Genomic DNA, 20,223 nt, shown 5'->3' with positions numbered 1-20,223 from the left:
CGCATCACTGTGTATAATAGCCAGGACATGGAAGCAACCTAGATGCCCATCAGCAGACGAATGGATAAGAAAGCTATGGTACATATACACTATGGAATATTACTCAGCCATATCTACTTTTTTTTGAGATTAAACAAAATATTACGGTATCACTTTCAAATGCACAGAAGACTGTCTCTACTGTCTTGAGTACTTTGTTAGCTAAAGCCAATAGCCCAGCTTCTCACAGACAAGCCATTAATAGATGTTCATATCAGTTCAGTTCAGTTCAGTTGCTCAGTCGTGTCCGACTCTTTGCGACCCCATGAATCGCAGCACGCCAGGCCTCCCTGTCAATCACAAACTCCCGGAGTTTACTCAAACTCATGCACATCAAGTCAGTGATGCCATCCAGCCATCTCGGGACTGGAATGAAAACTGAACTTTTCCAGTCCTGTGACCGCTGCTGAGTTTTCCAAATTTGCTGGCATATTGAGTGCAGCACTTTCACAGCATTATCTTTCAGGATTTGAAATAGCTCAACTGGAATTCCATTACATCCACTAGCTTTGTTCGTAGTGAAGCTTTCTAAGGCCCATTTGACTTCACATTCCAGGACGTCTGGCTCTAGGTGAGTGATCACACCATCGTGATTATCTGGGTCATGAAGATCTTTTTGTACAGTTCTTTTGTGTATTCTTACCACCTCTTCTTATCTTCTGTGTATTCTTGTCACCTCTTCTTAATATCGTCTGCTTCTGTTAGGCCCATACCATTTCTGTTCTTTATCGAACCCATCTTTGCATGAAATGTTCCCTTGGTATCTCTAATTTTCCTGAATAAATCTTTAGTCTTTCCCATTCTATTGCTTTCATTTATTTCTTTGCATTGATCGCCGAGGAAGGATTTTTTATCTCTCCTGGTTATTCTTTGGAACTCTGCATTCAAATGGGAATACCTTTCCTTTTCTCCTTTGCTTTTTGCTTCTCTTCATTTCACAGCTATTTGTAAGGCCTCCTCAGACAACCATATTACCTTTTTGCATTTCTTTTCCATGGGGATGGTCTTGATCCCAGTCTCCTGTACAATGTCATGAACCTCCATCCATAGTTCATCAGGCATTCTGTCTATCAGAACTAGTCCCTTAAATCTATTTCTCACTCCCACTGTATAGTCATAAGGGATTTGATTTAGGTCATACCCGAATGGTCTAGTGGTTTTCTCTACATTCTTCAGTTTAAGTCTGAATTTGGCAATAAGGAGTTCATGATCTGAGTCACAGTCAGCTCCCAGTCTTGTTTTTGCTGACTGTATGGAGCTTCTCCATCTTTGGCTGCAAAGAATATAATCAATCTGATTTCGGTGTTGACCATCTGGTGATGTCCATGTGCAGAGTCTTCTTTTGTGTTGTTGGAAGAGGGTGTTTGCTATGACCAGTGCATTCTCTTGGCAAAACTCTATTAGCCTTCTTCCTGCTTCATTCTGTACTCCAAGGCCAAATGTGCCTGTTACTCCAGGTGTTTCTTGACTTCCTACTTTTGCATTCCAGTCCCCTATAATGAAAAGGACATCATTTTTGGGTGTCAGTTCTAAAAGATCTTGTGGGTCTTCATAGAACCATTCAACTTCAGCTTCTTCAGCATTACTGGTTGGGGCATAGGCTTAGATTACTGTGATATTGAACGGTTTGCCTTGGAAACAAAGAGATCATTTTGTCGGTTTTGAGATTGCATCCAAGTACTGCATTTCGGACTCTTTTATTGACTATGATGGCTACTCCATTTCTTCTAAGGGATTCCTGCCCACAGTAGTAGATATAATGGTCATCTGAGTTAAATTCACCCATTCCGTTCCATTTTAGTTCGCTGATTCCTAGAATGTCAACATTCACTCTTGTCATCTCCTGTTTGACCACTTCCAATTTGCCTTGCTTCATGGACCTAACATTCCAGGTTCCTATGTAATATTGCTCTTTACAGCATCAGACCTTGCTTCTATCACCAGTCCCATCCACAACTGGATATTGTTTTTGCTTTGACTCCATGCCTTCATTCTTTCTGGAGTTATTTCTCCACTGATCTCCAGTAGCATTTGGGCACCTACTGACCTGGGGAGTTCCTCTTTCAGTATCCTATCATTTTGCCTTTTCATACTGTTCCGATGGTGATTGCAGCCATGAAATTAAAAGACACTTACTCCTTGGAAGGAAAGTTATGACCAATCTAGATAGCATATTAAAAAGCAGAGCCATTACTTTGCCAACAAAGGTCCGTCTGGTCAAGGCTATGGTTTTTCCAATAGTCATGTTTGGATGTGAGAGTTGGACTGTGAAGAAAGCTGAATGCCAAAGAATTGATGCTTTTGAACTATGTTTTTGGAGAAGACTCTTGAGAGTCCCTTGGAGTGCAAGGAGATCCACCCAGTCCATCCTAAAGGAGATCAGTCCTGGGTGTTCATTGGAAGGACTGATGCTGAAGCTGAAACTCCAATACTTTGGTCACCTCATGTGAAGAGTTGACTCATTGGAAAAGACCCTGATGCTGGGAGGGACTGGGTGCAGGAGGAGAAGGGGACAGCAGAGGATGAGATGATTGGATGGCATCACCGACTCGATGTACATGGGTTTGAGTAAACTCCAGGAGTTGGTGATGGATAGGGAGGCCTGGCATGCTGCGATTCATAGGGTTGCAAAGATTCGGACACGACTGAGTCACTGAACTTATCTGAACTGAATAGTAATTTCATGTATTTCCTCTTTTAATGTAATTCTACCATTTTAATGCATTTTAAATAAAACTTTCTCTGTGTTATTTTAAATTATTTTAAAATTTATTAGATCAAAATAGAAACAGTATAAATTTTAGAGCTTGTAGAAATGATAAATTTTAAATAAAACTTTGAAGCTATAGTTCAATAGGGCTCTATTTGATATTAGAAACTCTATTGAATATTATTGTGTTGTTATTATTGTTAGAGTTAAAGTAGGAATTAAATTCTTCTCTAGACATTTTGTTTATATTAGCCACCACCCACTAAAAATCACTTTACTATCTGCTTGGATACAAAGTCCTAATTACTAAAATACTCAACCGAAATAGGTATGGAGGTCAATGTAGATAGATACAGGTATAGTAAATACAAGTATATCAAGTCTGATAACACATAGGTAGAGAAATGGATATGTAGAAAGATTGAGTAAGCACTTTGAGTAACTTTTTCAGTACCTTACTCCCAAGGGCAGCTTACCTGGCCTGCCCAGGTGTGACTCTAGGATAAACAACAGATATTAGTGAAGCCTGTTCAGAAAACTGCTTTTTAAAAGTACTTTAGGAAATTGCCTAGTAGTCCAGTGGTTAGTAATCAGTGTTTCCACTGCCAAGGCTCCAGGTTCGATTACTGATTGGGGAACTAAGATCTTGTAAGTAACCAACAATAAATAAATAATAACCTTAAAAGATAATAATAATAATAATTTTTAAAAGACTACAAACAGAATAGTTGAGGGAAATGAAGTTCTACTTTGAAATAAATCATTATAGTTTACTAAGTGTTAATGTAGATAAAAGTATATATGTTATATCCATACAAAGTTAAATGCATGTAACATAAGAATATATGATCCAATGTGGATGTGCTGAAATTAGAATTCTCATATTTTGTTGGTAGGAATGTAAAACAATGAAGTTTCCTTGGAAAATATTAATAACTCTGCTGCTGCTCAAAATGTTAAGCACAGGATATAAACTCTAGCAATTCTACTCCTAATTATATAACCCAGTGAATGCAGACAAAACTTGGACATGAATGTTCATAGTAGCATTGTTCCTAATAGCCAGAGGAAAAACAACCCCAAATGATCATCAATTAATGAATAGATACATAAAATATCAGTAATAAAAGGGAATAAATTTGTTTTACATTCAAAACCATGGATGAAACTTTAAAACAAACATTATGCTAAGTGAAAAAGCCCACCGTAAAAGACCACATGTAAATGATTCTATTTACATTATGTTCAAAATTGACAAATCCATAGAGACAGTAGGCTAAAAGTGAATTACATGGAGCCTATTACTCAGCATTTCTTGTTCTAATTTTAGTTTTAGTGTTTTTGAATGATATCACCATTTTGTCTAACTCTTACCATGAACTTCGTGAACTGAAGTCAATCACATTTTTCTCAGAAACAAATTAGATTGAGTTAAATGTTCTTTTTCTCCTAGTATAGATGCTTAGGGAGCCCATGCCTCACCTGAATAAATCAATGTTTTGCACATTTCAGTTGCAGATTACATAAAAATAATTATTATCAGTTGACCCATCAATTAAAATGTCAGACTCAAATCAAAGTTTGAAAACAGCTTTAGCCAAATCTTCTATCTTCTTAGGATCAGATTTTATATCAGACATATTATTAATAGTCCTTGACCGTCGGTACTATTTTATTAGCTGTAAATTATGCCATGAATTTACTTAGACTTTGGAATTAAAATAAATAAAATTTATTCATTGCATTATATATTTTAAAAAACAATGATTTATTCTGCCTGTTAAATTTTCAATTATTTTTACATAAAAGTTTAAAAATATAAACTCCATGTGGATGTTCATTAAACACAACCATATGACAGCCATATTAATATAATAACAATGTAAGTTATGAATTTGAGAACTATAATTTTGTTCTCCTTTCTTACATTGTTAACTATATTAAGATGGTCAATTGATAATAATTATTTTTATGTAATCAGCAACTGAAAGCTATGGTTTTTCCAGTAGTCATGTATAGATGTGAGAGTTGGACAATAAAGAAAGTTGAACACCGAATAATTGATACTTTTGAACTGTGGTGTTGGAGAAAACTTTTGAGAGTCCCTTGGATTGCAAGGAGATCAAACCAATCAAACTGGTGATATCATTCAAAAACACTAAAACTAAAATTAAATTAGAACAAGAAAGGATGAGTAGTAAGTCCCATGTAATGCAAATTAGCATTGCCATTTAACTTGACGGAAGTTGGGACAAACATATTGAGTATAAATGGGGAGAACTACTCTAATACAATAGAATGAATTCAGAGAAAGTTGATTGTGGAGCTGCCTCAAAGTGATAGAATTGATATTATCTATAAAACTAAAGAACTATGTAAGAGTTATGAAATTGACCAATTGACCTCAAAATAACCAAATTATTTCTACTTGCTGTTTTTCTTGTTAGTAGAATGTACATTGCATATTTACAAAAGTGACTCAAATTCATTTATAAAATATTTATATTTGGGAACACTCATTGTTAGGGACATAATAAAGAAAAGCGCAGAAGTGATCTAACTATTCATAGAGATTTCAGTCCAGAGGAAAAAGAGTCAGGCTTAACCATTATAAAAATAAAAATATGGTCACGTCCCCTTTAAAAAATGAGTTAAAAAATGAGTTTTCAGTGTCTTAATGAGGTTTGTAGCCTGGGAGGCAGCCTCTCAGAAAGCTCTGAGGCTCTATTCAAAGAGGTAAGGGAGGAATCAGCGCATATATAAGCTTTTCTTTGGGGGGAAAGATTGCTTACTAACACATCAAAAGATTACTGCTAATTACAAAGAACAGACATCTCCAGTTAGTGATTTTAGTGTCTTTCTATGTATATCCCAGATGCAAGAGTCTGGGATCATTGAAATTTCTCCCTAGATATGTATCTTAATTGTCTCTTGCCAGTATCCAAAACACAGAATGATTCCTGCTTTTTTCGTCCTGAATTCCTGCAGTGGCAAATGACTTGATCCTTTTAGAACTGGAACACAGGCAACACTTTATTTTCTTCACAGTTATGAACTATGATAAACATTATAATGAAGAATTTCAGGTTACAAAAGGATTGTAAAACAAAAGAAACTGACCTGTGCATTCACTTTATTTTGGTAAAATGTTTTTATGAAATATCAATTTCATTTTCTTTAGCTTCTCATTCCAGTGAGTTGGCATACAAATACAAAGTAGACACAAATTAGTCTCTAATTATCATTCAGATGTTATTTTTGAACTTCTTTTACCAAGATTTTATATTTATACAAATGTACAAAATAAAGATTTACTCAAATAGTTAAATTGTTGGTTATTTTTATAGCAAAAAGATTTTTTCATATTTAAAAGATAATTCTCTTAATTATTTTATGAAATAAAAATTTCAAAAGCACTGCCTCTCAAACAGTATATAACACTCAGGAGTACCCTGAAGACATTAATTCAACAAATATTTACACAAAGTCTCTATTAAGAATAGGGAATTTTGCCAAAATGAGAAATCTGTGTGTGGAAGAAGGGTGGAGAAAATAATGACCACTATAACATACAACCTAATAGGAATATGTACATAAAATAGTGACCATAATACAAGCAGGTTGGAATATTCTAGCAGTGGTACAATGACAAGTCATGGAATTGTAGACAGAAGAGAAACATCAATTTCATCTAGTTACGTTAGAAAAAACCAAGAAGACTATGTTGAAGAAATGACAGACATTTTGATTCAGCAATTTAGAAAGCATCACTATGAACAAAGCTAGTGGATGTGATGGAATTCCAGTTGAGCTATTTCAAATCCTAAAAGATGATGCTGTGAAAGTGCTGCACTCAAGATGCCAGCAAATTTGGAAAACTCAGCAGTGGCCACAGGACTGGAAAAGGTCAGTTTTCATGCCAATCCCTAAGAAAGGCAATCCCAAAGAATGCTCAAACTACCATACAATTGCACTCATCTCACATGCTAGTAAAGTAATGCTCAAAATTCTCCAAGCCAGGCATTAACAATATGTGAACTGAGAACTTCCAGATGTTCAAACGGGTTTTAGAAAAGGCAGAGGAACCAGAGATCAAATTGCCAATATCTTCTGGATCATCAAAAAAGCAAGAAAGTTCCAGAAAATCATCTATTTCTGCTTTATTGACTACACGAAAGCCTTCGACTGTGTGGATCCCAATAAACTGTGGAAAATTCTGAAAGAGACGGGAATACCAGACCACCTGACCTGCCTCTTGAGAAACCTGTATGCAGGTCAGGAACAACAGTTAGAATTAGACATGGAACAACCGACTGGTTCCAAATAGGAAAAGGAGTACATCAAGGCTGTATATTGTCATCCTGCTTATTTAACTTCTATGCAGAGTACATCATGAAAAATGCTGGGCTGGAAGAAGCACAAGCTGGAATCAAGATTGCCAGGAGAAATATCAATAACCTCAGATATGCAGATGACACCCCCCCCTTATGACAGAAAGTGAAGATGAACTAAAAAGCCTCTTGATGGAAGTGAAAGAGGAAAGTGAAAAAGCTTAATATTAATCTTAAAGCTTAATATTCAGAAAACTGGTCCCATCTGGTCCCATCACCTCATGGGAAATAGATGGGGAGACAGTGGAAACAGTGTCAGACTTTATTTGGGGGGGGGGCTCCAAAATCACTACAGATGGTGAATGCAGCCATGAAATTAAAAGACGCTTACTCCTTGGAAGGAAAGTTATGACCAACCTAGATAGCATATTAAAAAGCAGAGACATTACTTTGCCAACAAAGGTCCGTCTGGTCAAGGGTATGGTTTTTCCAGTGGTCATGCATAGATGTGAGAGTTGGACTGTGAAGAAAGCTGAACACCGAAAAATTGATGCTTTTGAATTATGGTTTTGGAGAAAACTCTTGAGAGTCCCTTGGACAGCAAGGAGATCCAACCAGTCCATCCTAAAGGAGATCAGTCCTGGGTGTTCATTGGAAGGACTGATGCTGAAGCTGAAGCTCCAATACTTTGGTCACCTCATGCGAAGAGTTGACTCATTGGAAAAGACCCTCATGCTTGGAGTGGTTGGGGGCAGTAGGAGAAGGGGACGACAGAGGATGAGATGGCTGGATGGCTTCACTGACTCGAAGGGCATGAGTTAGAGTAAACTCTGGGAGTTGGTGATGGACAGGGAGGCCTGGCGTGCTGTGATTCAGGGGGTTGCAAAGAGTTGGACACGACTAAGCGATTGAACTGAACTGAACTGAATATATAGGAATGTGCTGTACTATGCTGTTGCTAAGTCATGTGACCCTTTGCAACCTCACAGGCCCTTTGCAGACCACCAGGCTCCTCTGTTCATGCGATTTTCCAGTAAAGAATACTGGATCAAGTTCCCATTTCCTCCTCCAGGGGATATGCCTGACCCAGGGGTCAAACGCCAGTTTCCTGTTTCTCCTGCATTGGCAGGTGGATTCTTTATCACTGAGCCACCTTGGAAGCTATATACATAGGAATAAAGGAACAAGAATGTGTAGAAGGTGGTTTCAATAAACTTCAACAATTAGGAAAGCCTGGGTCTTTAGGGAATAGTGATCTCATAAGGTTTGAGAGAAGTTAAGATACTTATTAGGAATCATGATAAAACAGGCTGGAAGGTAGAGGGTATCTGATTATAAAGAAGCTTTGAATGTAGAAATAAGGGATTTCAATTTAATTCAAAGAGAACTGGCTTTTGTTCATCAGTTTTTAAAGAAGAAAAAATTAAACTGGCTGTAAAATATGTGAAAACAGTAGGAGTCGTCTGTAGCATTCCTAAAGTATCTCTTGGTTAACTTCTCAAATGAATGCAAGTGACTTTGAAGAAAACATATTTCTAGTGATCAACCTAGAAAGAATTCAAATTCAAGCAATTTTACCACTAAAATGTAATAGGTATTACTTTGTTTCAGGCTCATGAGGAACCAAAGTAAACTATGTTCAGCCCAAGTTTGAATTATTCTCAAGAGCTGACTCTGAGCCTTATGCAGGCTGATATATTCGGGTTGCCTAGAACTTTGAAGAAATTAATACAGCTTCACCGAACCACAGAGATGGATTCTATGATTCACCCAAGGTCACATTTCCAACATTTTTAAAATCCACCATGGAAAACAAATGTGACAGTTTTATTTGCTTTCAGTTGAACCTTGGATGACTGTTGTTTTTTTCCCCTTACTTTTTTAATTAATTTATTTTAATTGGAGGCTAATTGCCTTACAATATTGTAGCGGTTTTTTCCATACATTGACATGAATCAGCCATGGATATACATGTGTCCCTATCCTGAATGCCCCTCCCACCGCCCTCCCCATCCCATCCCTCTGGGTCATCCCAGTGCACCAGTTTGGAGTACCCTGTTTCATGCATCAAACTTGGACTGGTGATCTATGTCACATATGGTAATATACATGTTTCAATGCTATTCTTTCATATTGTCCCCCTATCTTGTTCCATTGGTCTATATTTCTGTTTTTGTGCCAGTACCATACTGTCTTGATGACTGTAGCTTTGTAGTATAGTCTGAAGTCAGGCAAGTTGATTCCTCCAGTTCCATGCTTCTTTCTCAAGATTGCTTTGGCTATTGGAGGTTTCTTGCATTTCAATGCAAATTGTGAAATTATTTGTTCTAGTTCTGTGAAAAATACCGTTGGTAGCTTGATAGGTATTGCATTGAATCTACAGATTGCTTTGGCTAGTAAACTCATGTTCACTATATTGATTCTTCCAATTCATGAACGTGGTATATTTTCCAATGAAAATAATAAAATACTTAGGAATATATCTACCTAAATTGTTTTGAGGTGGGTCTCTTATAGACACCATATATGGGAGTCTTATTTTTGTATCCATTAGCCAGTCTTTGTCTTTTGGTTGGGACTTTTTCCCCTTATTTTAAACTAAAGTTTCTGTTATTTCTATTTAAATTCCTGGCTCTTTTACATATATATAATTTTTTTCCCCCTGATCTGTTTATAAGTCTAGATCCAAGAATCCTACTCTGTCCACAAGGTCCCAGTCTTTCATCCCTTGTGGGGTCCCACTAGCCCCCTGCATGGCACCCGCCACCCACCAGGGGCCATTGTGTCACAACAGGGGCACCTGCATCCCTGTCCTCCTCCCACGGGGTGCCTTCTCCTTCTAATGCGACTGTCTGCTCCAATTTACCCACCGGTTCTGAGAACAAGGTAAACGAACTTCACTGTCCTAGCTTATTTCTTTTATAAAACTTTTCCAGAGGGTGGAAAAGAAGATAAATCTATCATCAACATTTTGAGGGCTATTAGCACAAACAAGAAATATCTGTATAATTTTATTTTAAATTGAATTCTGATAGAACGTTTTTGGTTCAGGATTGCAAAGCAAACACTTTTTTTTTTTTTTCATTAGACTTGTCATTCAAAATGTATTTGCAATAGATATACCAAATAGGAGTTGTAATTCAAATGTAGTGTTATTTATGTAGTTTCTTGAAAATTTGGTGCATCCATCTTTGTCACCATAGAAACAATTTAGGTCTAATTAATATTATTTTATTGCTTATTTGTTAATCAAATTGCTTTTTTGTACTTCATAAACAGATCCCCGTATTGAAGTTATTTTGGTGTTTCAGAAGAACACTTTATTTTTTGATGCTTAAGAAGACAGTTTTAGTATTAATGAAGCTATTTATGAATCAAAAGGAAATTTCCCTATTGTCAGCATCTAATGATTTCCTAAGAGTATTTCAGTTAACTAAAGCAGTGCTGGGCAAGAAAGCAAGAAATACCCTTAGCAGATGGCAAAGGCATCTATGCAGCTGGCCTGTCCTTGCACTAAGCATGGAGATTCTCATTATTTTTTTATGTAAAATTTATCACTTGTTCTATATTGGGGGGAGGGATAGGAATTATTATTAGGTGATGATTCAGATGGAAGAGAATTTCATTACTTTTCCAAGATTGTGTTAAATAATTATTTTTTTCATACTAAAGTGTGGGGCCTCCAAAAGTGACGCCAAAGGTATATCTGTTATTCCACTTTTCTTCCCAATCTCGTGTAACTGTAATGAACCTGTTACTATTTAGCCAAGCAAGCCAATAAGTACAGCCAAAAGCACAGAAATAGAAACATGGTCTCTTTTCATATTAATTATAAACATATTATATCCTTAAAGTCTATTTTGTAACTGTAAGATGGTTTTGAAAACACATCACTATTGCTTGATTTTTGAGTGACTATTTCATGTTTGCAAAGTACCATGAAACTTGCCTCCTCAGCTCCCATCTGAGACCATCTGTGTTAGGTACTATGAATGGACCTCTAGGGACATAATTTGGATGATAAAGCGCTTTTAGATCCACATGTAAAACTGAAATGTAAAACATTTTTCCTTTTTTAATTTCATGGTACCAAAATACCCTCCTTACCTTTCTTAAAATACATTTTGATATTTTATTTTATTTCTTTCCAGGCCAAATTTACTGACTGGTGAAATTGATGTTGTGAAAACAGGGGTCCTCAGTTATGAGTGTGTCCCTGGTCATGGGCCAAATCACAGAGGATCTGGGGTCCACAACTGCCCTCTTCCTCCTTCACTCCTCACTCTACGGCTTTAATGCTTCATACAGTAACTCATACTTTTCTCCAGAAAAACAAAAAGCCAGGTTTACCTGGAGTTAAACCCCAGGCTTGACTGAGTTGTGTCTGTTTGGTGTTTGGGTGGCAGAATGAAAGACCCTGAGCTTAGGAAAAGAAGCAAGGAACTCTGCTCTATATTCACTTTTAGGAATATTTCATTGTTTCAAACATTATTAAGCACTTTCTACTATTTCTATTTTAATTTTTTTTCTGTTGAATTTGCAATGTTTTTAAATGGATAAATTAGATGAAAACATGATGCTAAATCTAGATAATCTACCACAAAATATTTATTTCTAAGTGCAAAATAATTAGGAGCTGGGAATAATCATTACCAATGAATTTTTTCAAGAAAATTTAAGCCAGTGACATATGAGGTATGTGATATATGAAACAAAATTTTTGAAATAGGATTCTTTAGATTATATCATAGTATTACCTATAATTTTTTGTTGTTCTTGCCTTTTGAGGAAATATTTCAGTATAAAACTTAGAATGTGATAAGATGTACATTTTTAGAATTGGAAATATTCTTTCTAACTGTAAAAATTACACATTTTTCCCTTGTCCAAATATTTTTCATTGAAGTATAGTTTATTTACAATATTATATTGGTTTTAGGTATACAGCATAGTTATTCTTTTTTTTTGCATACTATACATCATTATAGATTATTACAAGGTATTGCATATAAATTCTTGTGCTTACAGTAAATCATTATTCCTTTTGTACATGTTTGAAAAGACTCTGATGTTGGGAAAGATTGAAGGTGGGAGGAGAAGGGGATGACAATGAGACAATGCCCATCACCAACTCGATGGGCATGAGTTTGAGTAAACTCCGGGAGTTGGTGATGGACAGGGAGGCCTGGTATGCTGCAATTTATGGGGTCGCAAAGAGTCGGACACGACTGAGTGACTGAACTGAACTGAACTGATATATGTTTATTTTTAACCATTTATCCCCTATATTTGAGTTAAGTACCTTTCTTTTTTAGTCATAAAGAAAGCCAAGGACAGATTTGTATTCTTAATCCGATGCTACTAATATAAATCATACTAAGATGCATCTTAGAATCCAGATCCACAGATGATGAATACCACCTAAGGCTCACAATTCAGGGATCTGGTACCATGACAAGACTTCTTATATAGAGCATTATCCAGTTTGGCCAGATGCCATGATTTCTAAGTGTACATTTCAATAAATTAGCATTGTAAGCCAGTTTCAGTGTATTTCAACTACCTGGTAAAAATCTTGCTTTGGATACAGAATCTCTAAACCACTTCTCTATCTATCTATATATGTATATTTCTTATGATTTCACTTATATATTAATATTTAATATATTTCATATAGCTTTTAATTTGTTTTTGAAATGTAATTGATTTACAGTGTTGTATTAGGTTTCAGATGTACAGCAAAATGATATATATATACACATATATATATATATTCTGTCTCAGATTCTTTTCTCAAATAGGTTATTATAAAATATTGAATATCATTTCCTGTGTTATATAGTAGGTCCTTGTTGCTTAACTATTTTATATATAGTAGTGTTTATATGTTACTCACAAATTTCTAATTTATCCCTCCCCCTGATATTTTTGCTTTGGTAACCATAAGTCTATTTTCTATATTTTTGAGTCTGTTTCTGCTTTGCAAATAAGTTCACTTGTGTCATGATTTTTTAGGTTCCACATATAAGTCATATTATTTGATATTTGTCTTTTTCTGTCTGACTTACTTCACTTGCTATGATAATGCCTATCTCCATCCATGTTGCTGCAGAAGACGTTATTTAATTTTTTTTGTGTGTGTGTGCTGAGTAACATCCCATTGTATATAGGTACCACATCATCTTATTTCATTCATCAATGTATATTTAGGCTGCTTCCATGTCCTGGCTATTGTAAATAGTGTGGCAGTGAACACTGGGATAAATGGATCTTTTCAAATTCTGGTTTTCTCTGGATATATACCCAGGAGAGCTACCATTTGATTCTGTAATATATAATTTCTGAGAAATAGTCTTAGTATTAATATGCTTAAATTTTTCAGAGAGATTGCTACATCTGAAATATATGAGCTTCTGCTTTAGGAATGATATTTGCATATTGTCATTGTGAAGAGTTCTGATTGGCCGGACAGCATACTGGTTGCTTCATGCATTTTATTTCACTTAATTCTCAGAGCAACCCACCTGAAGTCAGCTCTAAGTCATTCCTATTTACAAATGAGAAACCGAAGGCCTCGAGCTGTTAAATTATTCTCTTTAAGTCATGCAGCTTGCACATGGTGGGGATGGAATTAAAAGCCATTTCATTAGACCCTAGAATTCATATTTAACCACCATGTTCTATTGCCACACTCATCAGAAAATTAAATTTAACATGGTATAGAATTTCTAATTTCCCTCATGCTTTCATGTTAAAAAAAAAAAAGTACCTTTATTTCAAGGAAAAGAGAGGTTTCTTTAAAAAGAATAATCAAAAACACAATGAGGTACCATTACACGCCAGTCAGGATGGCTGCTATCCAAAAGTCTACAAGCGATAAATGCTGGAGAGGGTGTGGAGAAAAGGGAACCCTCTTACACTGTTGGTGGGAATGCAAACTAGTACAGCCACTATGGAGAACAGTGTGGAGATTTCTTAAAAAACTGGAAATAGAACTGCCATATGACCCAGCAATCCCACTTCTGGGCATACACACTGAGGAAACCAGATCTGAAAGAGACACGTGCACCCCAATGTTCATTGCAGCACTGTTTATAATAGCCAGGACATGGAAGCAACCTAGATGCCCATCAGCAGATGAATGGATAAGGAAGCTGTGGTACATATACACCATGGAATATTACTCAGCCGTTAAAAAGAATTCATTTGAACCAGTCCTAATGAGATGGATGAAACTGGAGCCCATTATACAGAGTGAAGTAAGCCAGAAAGATAAAGAACATTACAGCATACTAACACATATATATGGAATTTAGAAAGATGGTAACGATAACCCTATATGCAAAACAGAAAAAGAGACACAGAAATACAGAACAGACTATTGAACTCTGTGGGAGAATGTGAGGGTGGGATATTTCAAAAGAACAGCATGTATACTATCTATGGTGAAACAGATCCCCAGCCCAGGTGGGATGCATGAGACAAGTGCTCGGGCCTGGTGCACTGGGAAGACACAGAGGAATCGGGAGGAGAGGGAGGTGGGAGGGGGAATCGGGATGAGGAGTACGTGTAAATCTATGGCTGATTCATATCAATGTATGACAAAACCCACTGAAATGTTGTGAAGTAATTAGCCTCCAACTAATAAAAAATTTAAAAAATAAATAAATAAAAAATAAAAATTTAAAAAAAAAATTCAAAAATTATAAAACCAAAGAAGTGAACATTAGTCTAATAATTTTTCATGACCCAACTAAAATTAAGCCAAGAAGTGTATTAGGTGATCTGAAGAGAAGTGGTAGTATCTTTCCATAACAATTTCAGTAAAACTAAAATGTGGAAAGTAGATTAAGAAGATTTGAATTTCAGAAAAATCTAGACACAGATAATGAAAGAACATGATTCTCTGGGGAAAAAAAGTATATATATATATATATATATATATATATATATAAAACTGTAGAGACATCTACATGTAAGGATATTTTCAAAATTGATTTTTCCTCATAGCCTTGCTCATTTTTCCCTTCCAGTAAATACTCTTAACATGTGAAAAAATGTTAAAGTGTTTTATTTTAACAACCTTGAATTCTCACAGCAAAATGGAGATGTCAGATGTCAGTTACATATGAGCATTAACTAAAATAGCATTAAATTCAGCAACACAAAGCAAGGGTGTGCAATGCTTTATGACTCAGTAGTAGGCCACCCATCCACTATTTTCCATTACTTGGCATTATATCAGGGCCTTTACTTCATAAAATCATATGTCTAATCACCTAATACCACTGACTTACAGAATCATTTGATTTAATAGGTTGTTTTCCTTAACACATGCTGTCTTAGTTCATATTAGCTGAACTTGTTGCCTACTTTATCTTGATCCTGCATCTCACCATGGGAGACATAAGAGCCTATATTCTTGCTTTGTTTTAGATTGCTATGTGCAGGCAGATGGCTGTCTCCAACTGTAAAGTTCAGAGTGACAAATTTAGAATATCAGCACTTTGTGCTGGAGGAAAACATATGCTTCTGACTATTAATTATATGATTAACATTTTTAAACAGTCCCATACTTTTTAGTGCTCTGTGAAACAGTTTTATAAATAACACAATAAAGGAACATTTAAATGCCAATACATTAAAACCAATAAATTATTTATTTTATATTCTGTCTATGTATATTCCATATATGCTTAAAGATCAGCTGCAGTGAGTAAATTGCAAACCTAGAATAAAAATGAGAGGTTTTACTAAGTGTTTTGTCTTGTTTAATTAAAAAAAATAAAATAAAACTGCCTACATATCTGCTTTGCTTTCACATTAACTGTAACATATTTTAAAGGCACATTACAGTAGTCTGAACTTATTTGTTAGCAATAGATCAGGTGGCTGAATGTGGGATTTTCTAGGGCTAAAGAAGGCAGATACAGTCAGCATCTAATAACAATGACTTGTCTCTCTCCAGAGGAGTGATGGGTCTATGTCATCAGAGAAGGGTTGAGAAATGCATGTTGCCATAAAATTCCTGTCTGAATCTGTCTTTAAAAGCAGAGAACAATCCTGCATATATATTAGTAAATGCCAACTGTTGAAATATTAAGATGTTAAGTTGAAAGTGAATGGGGATTGAAGTCAAAGGCAGAGACTGACAGGAAGTGAGACTACCTGTGGTTATGACAGAGGGTTCTGTTTTTGGAGCAAGGGCAGGAGAAGGCCCCCACCTTCCCTACCCTCCTCACCACTTGTTGCTGTGTTCTCCACCAGAGAGCACCAAGTTCAGCTGGAAAAAAGTGACAGCTCCCCACCCACGTCCAGGTGCTTGTAATTGTAAAAAGTACATGTCCATCAATCTATTTACATTGGTGATACTTTAGAAATGCCCATTTAGGAAGAGAAGAAAATATATATTCTCTGTCCATCAAAAAGGATTACATTTTTTCCCTTATCACCTTAATTAACATCCTGTTTCCCCTATAGTTTAACACATCCAATTAAATAAACATGAATTGAACATATTTAGTTCAGTTCAGTTGCTCAGTTGTATCCAACTCTCTGCGACCCCATGAACTGTAGCAGGCCAGGCCTCCCTGTCCATCACCAACTCCCAGGGTCCACCCAAACCCATGTCCATCGAGTTGGTGAGGCCATCCAACCATCTAATCCTCTGTCATCCCCTTCGCCTCCTGCCCTCAATCTTTCCCAGCATCAGCGTCTTTTCCAGTGAGTTAGCTCTTCGCATCAGGTGGCCAAAGTTGGAGTTTCAGCTTCAACATCAGTCCCTCCAAGAAACACCCGCAACTGATCTCCTTTAGGATGGACTGGTTAGATCTCCTTGCAGTCCAAGGGACTCTGAAGAGTCTTCTCCAACACCACACTTCAAAAGCATCAATTCTTTAGCACTCAGCTTTCTTTATAGTCCAACTCTCACATCCATACATGACCACTGGAAAAACCACATGTATCAGTATTACACAAGAAATTAGTCATTAGAGGTGGTATGAAGATGTTGTTAGATTTTTGGTTATTTAGCCACAGTTGTGTCTGGCTATAATCTACCAGGTTCCTCTCTCTGTGGGATTTCCCAGGCAAGAATACTGGAGTGAGTTGCCATTTCATTCTCCAGGGGATATTTCTGACCCAGGGATCAAACCTGTGTTTCCTGCATTGGCAGGCAGATTCTTTACCATTGAGCCACCAGGGGGAACATTGGTATGAAGATGAAGAAAGCATATTTTTATCCCTAAGTTTGCAAGTAGTTGTGAGCACAGAATGTGGATTGAGGGGATGTAGGGAAAGGAAGACATGTGTGATACACATGTCAACTGCCATTCCCTGCTCCCTTCTTTAAGCTACACAACCTCAGCTCAGCATCACCACCACCCCCACAGGAGTGTCTTCTTGAGGACCTATATTAGTTTTCTGTTACTTCCATAGCTATCACACAATTTAGTGAATTCACCAACACAAGTGTTATTATCTGAAAGCTCTGTAGATCAGTTCTCAGCAGGTTGAAATCAAGGTGATGACAGGGCTGTGCTCCTTTCTGGAGGTTCTGGGGGCTAATCTTTATCCTTGCCTCTTCTGGCTGCCAGAAACTTCCTGCTTTCCTTAGCTCAGGGCCTCTTTAATTTCATATTCAAAGGAAAAAATGATGGCTCCAATCTTTTTTCATATTATGTCAATAGATTTACTCTCTTCCACTTCCCTTTTCTATATTTAAGGACACTTGTTATTAAACAAAGGCAACTGGGATAATCCATGATCATCTCTATATCTCATCATTGGTTTATTTTAATTCCAACTACAACCTTAATTCCCCTTTGCCAGATAAAGTAACATTTGCATAGATCCTAACAGTTATGGTGTGGATATCTGGGGGAGTGGGGGCACATCTTTCTGCCTTCCACAGGCCCTGCAGTCATTCCTCAGAGAACTTACATCATCATATAATAGGAAAAAAGGAGTTTATTGAATTACAGAGAAGACTGATAGAATTGAGGGAAGCAAGTGAAACCAGATTATTTTATGCTTCTAACATACTGACTCCTAAAGATGTAGTAACTCCTAGCATAGTAACTCCTAACATAATAGCTCCTAAAAAAAAGCAAATCCTGAAACCAATGATACTCTTAAAGGGCTGCACTCACTTTGCCAGCAAATTTTGAAAATTCAGCAGTGGATACCGGAAAATGTCTGTATCATTCCAATCCCAAAGAAGGGCAATGCTAAAGAATGTTCAAACTATTGTACAACTGCACTAATTTCACATGCTAGCAAGTTTATACTCAAAATCCTTCAAGCTAGGCTTCAGCAGTATGTAAACTGAGAACTTCCAAATATACACGCTGGATTTAGAAAAGGCAGAGGAACCAGAGATCCAATTGCCAGCATGCATTGGATCATAGAGAAAGCAAGGGAATTCCAGAAAAAATGTTTACTCCTGCTTCATTCACTATGCAAAAGCCTTTGACTGGACCACAATAAACTGTGGCAAATTATTGAAGAGATGGAAGTACCACACCACCTTATCTATCATCTGAAAAACTTGTATGCAGGTCAAAAAGCAACAATTAGAACTGGACTTGGAATAATTGACTGGTTCAAAATTGGGAAAGGAGTGTGCCAAGGCTGTATATTGTCACACTGCTTTTTTAATTTCTATGCAGAGTACAGTATGGGAAATGTCGGGCTGGGGGAAGCACAAGCTGGAATTAAGATTTCCAGGAGAAATATCAATGACCTCAGAAATGCAGATAAAATGACTGTAATGGCAGAAAGTGAAGAGGAACTAAAGACTCTCTCGATGAGGGTGAAAGAGGAGACTGAAAAAACTGACTTGAATATCAACATTTAAAAAACTAAGATCATCCATCATCCAGTCCCATCACTTCATGGCAAATAGAAGGGGAAAAAATGGAAAGAGTGACAGATTTTATTTTCTTAGGCTCCAAAATCACTGTTGACAGTGACTGCAGCCATGAAATTAAAAGACATTTGCTCCTTGGAATAAAAGCTATGACAAATCTACATAGCATATTAAAAAGCAGAGTCATCACTTTGTTGCCATGGGACTGTATAGTCAAAGCTATGATTTTTTCCAGTAGTCATGTAGAGATGTGAAAGTTGGACCATAAAGAAGGCTGAGATTTGCTTTCAAATTGTGATCCTGGAGAAGACACTTAAGAGTCCTTTGAACTGTAAGGAGATCAAACTAGCCCATCCTAAAGGAAATCAACCCTGAATACTCATTGGAAGGACTGATGCTGAAGCTGAAGCTCCAATGCTTTGGCCACCAGATGCGAGGAGTCAACTTAGTGGAAAAGACTCTGATGAGTAGAAAAATTGAAGGCAAAAGGAGAAGGGGGTGGTACAGAATGAGATGGCAAACTGTGGGAGACTGCAGAGGACAGAAGAGCCTGGTATGCTGCAACCCATGGGGTTGCAAAGAGTGGGACATGACTTAGTGACTGAACAACAACAAAATAGCTTAGTAACGAGACTGCTCACTATACCAAGATCCCAAACCATGGATCTCTTTCCCCTTTCCACAAAAACATATAATCATTTACACAAGGCTTTTAGGGCACACACATGCAAACTTGTGCACACACACAAACACATGCACATACCTTAAAAGTGAATGTTAAATCTTTCCTTGAAAGTTCTCTGTATATTTCTCTTCTCTCTTCTCATTACCCCTCTATTTCCTGCTTTCTCCTTGAAATCTTGACATTTTTATTCATTTATATTACAGGATAGTTTAACAAAATTTTATTGCCACTTCTCTCACAGACCCACAATAGATAGCTTATGAAAATATTTTCATGAACAATAATTGTTCCTTTCTTACTTCCAGCTTAGGTAAACCATAAAATTATTCCATGGACCAAGTGGTATCCAAAATAGTATTTAAAAGGACAAATTGAAAGAATGAGCACATACGTGAAGGGGAAAAGAGTTGTCTAGTTTGGCTTGGGAGAAGGACACATGTGGGATCAGATGAGAAATAAAGCTGGAAATTCAGGTGGGACTCATTTTGTAAAAATCCTAAACCACAGATTAAATATATTAAATTCATAGCATAAAATTATCACTAAGATAAATTGGGAATGGTGCACAGGAATCTCTATGTTATTTTTT

Source organism: Cervus elaphus, chromosome 28, assembly GCF_910594005.1.
Source record: "Cervus elaphus chromosome 28, mCerEla1.1, whole genome shotgun sequence".
In the NCBI taxonomy this organism is placed as follows: Eukaryota; Metazoa; Chordata; class Mammalia; order Artiodactyla; family Cervidae; genus Cervus; species Cervus elaphus.
Note: the sequence above shows the minus strand (reverse complement) of the source record.